General features: G+C 46.5%; 1 long non-coding RNA gene across 1 annotated transcript; it reads right to left on the bottom strand.

Annotated features, from left to right (window-relative positions):
* Positions 1-249: 249 nt before the first annotated feature.
* Positions 250-1,827, bottom strand: LOC116569485. The gene is made up of 3 exons (XR_004277055.1): positions 1,624-1,827; positions 1,462-1,540; positions 250-284 (listed from the first exon to the last, which is right to left on the bottom strand). It is a non-coding gene; the product is annotated as an uncharacterized LOC116569485 (long non-coding RNA).
* Between the last annotated feature and the right edge of the window lie 358 nt (positions 1,828-2,185).

Genomic DNA, 2,185 nt, shown 5'->3' with positions numbered 1-2,185 from the left:
TCTGGGGCTGACTGAATGGCAAAAGCAAGATTCACTGCCCCCTGATTTTCGGGTGCCTCAGGGTGGATCGGGCTATGCATTTTATAGGCTTCAATAAGCCTTTCTAGGAAAGCTCCTGGAGACTCATTCTTACCTTGAGTCACCATACTAATTCTGGTTTAGTCCAGGTGCAGCTTTTACTTCTGGAAATTCTCACCCATTTCAGTTCCAGGATTTTAACATATCAAAGACCTGTATTTGTTCTGAAAGTCTCCCATATGAGTTTCCCTTAAGGCAGAATCCATCTTACAAGAGAATTAAAACAATTACAAATGACAACAACTCAGAATAGATATGGTTAAATATCAAGTGATGACCCTTATCAAAACATCAAAACTTTAGGAAATGTATAAAACCTCTGAAGTAGTTACAGCATTTACAGTTCTGGGTGGGCAAAGAGAAAACCATTTACATTTTCTTAGAAACATCTCAATCTCTAGTGAAGACTAAATATTAACCAATTGTGAACTGTTGCAACAGCAGTTAAGCACAAACTATGTTTACCAACAGATTTCAAAAGCATAAACCCAGTTCCAGCAACCAGCGCCATAGCATTTCATCCCATTTGTCATCCAAGCAAAACTTCAAAGCTTCAGGTTACCAAAGACTCTGAAAGCTACTTTAACAATTACCCATTAAAACCCTGAGATGGACAATTAACCATCAGTTCAGTCATCTCTTTGCTAACAGATTTCACGTTCCACATGGGACCACTCCACTTCAGAAGCCATGCTTTCCCACCTGCAAGGGGGAGGGGCTAGGCAGTCACATCGGGCCAGAGAAGGCAAGAGATTCCCCAAAACAAAGGGAGTCTCGGCAGCTGCTTGGGAATATTCCTTAAAGTCTCTGTCCCGAGTTAGACTAACCCCAGTTGGTTCCAGTTATAGCTCTTAACACACGAAAGGAGGGAGAAGCCCCACATCTATTATAAGGAATGGAGAGACAAAAGTCAGAGTCCTCTTACTCTCTGCCCCATTCCTTCAATCACAACAAACAACACAACGGACAACAAAAAGACAATACAACGACAACCGCAGACCCAGCAGTCCTTACCCAGAACCTGCCACCAGTGGGAATTTTTCTCGGTCCCCAGTGACCACCTAGGGGGACTCGAACACCTAGCCACTCAGGGGCACTTGAACCCCCTGGCCACCCAGGGGGACTTAAATCCCCATAGACTGCCTAGGAAGACTTGAATCCCCTGGCCACCCAGGGGGACTCGAGCCCCTGGTAACTGCCTAGGGGGACTCAAACCCCGACTGCCCAGGGGGCTCGAACCCCCCATGGATCTACCAGCAGAGGGATGGGGCATCCCCCCATACACTCCAGCCCTGGGGAGCATGGCTGCGTCCAGCTTCTCCCTGGTGGGCTATACCCTGGAGCTCCACAACCAGACAGACAGACAGGATCCCTAGATCTTACCTCTGGAGGCTTTTCCCAGAAATTCTGATGCTGGCTCAGTTCTCTTTGTTTGATCCCAGATGAGCCCCAATGTTAAGGTCTGCGATCAAAGGAACGAGACTGATACAAAGCAAAGGTCAAGCAAAGCTTTATTTCTCACCAAGTATCGAGAATCAAACTGACCAGTCAGGGCCATCTCTTCCAAAGATGCGACAATGACGACGATGACCCCGACAACGATGACCCCAACGATGACGACCCTACTCCAGCCTCACAGAATAACTTTTATAGTGGTGGTTGAGCCTGGCATATACACAGGTGGCCAATGAGATTGCAGTACACAGGGAAAACTGCACAGTCATGCTAAGGTGGCAATATGGGTGGCCAATTGAATTTCAATTTATCATAGTAAATATATGTGTGGCCTACTGATTGGATATCTCCACCCGGCCTGGCCCGCCCTTGTATCTGGGCCCTGCAAGTAAGTTCCTCTGGGAGGGGCAGGGTCAATCCAAGTTTACAACAAAATGGTTCCCTCTGGCTAACCAGGCCCCTACACCCCTCATTCCTTTTTTGCCTTTTCCCTTTGGGGGGGCAGACATTAAATACTAGGACATAAACAACAGCATCTATGGGAAAAATTAGAACACGGTTGCACATTTCTATGAAAAGTCTCAAAAAAGATCTGAGAAGACCTTACATTTACACCTCAGGCTGATCTTCACCACAAAGCAACTAAAATCAG

This window comes from Mustela erminea, chromosome 11, assembly GCF_009829155.1.
Source record: "Mustela erminea isolate mMusErm1 chromosome 11, mMusErm1.Pri, whole genome shotgun sequence".
NCBI classification, from domain to species: domain Eukaryota; kingdom Metazoa; phylum Chordata; class Mammalia; order Carnivora; family Mustelidae; genus Mustela; species Mustela erminea.
The sequence above is the reverse complement of the archived record's forward strand: the minus strand, read 5'-3'. Positions and strand labels throughout refer to the sequence as shown.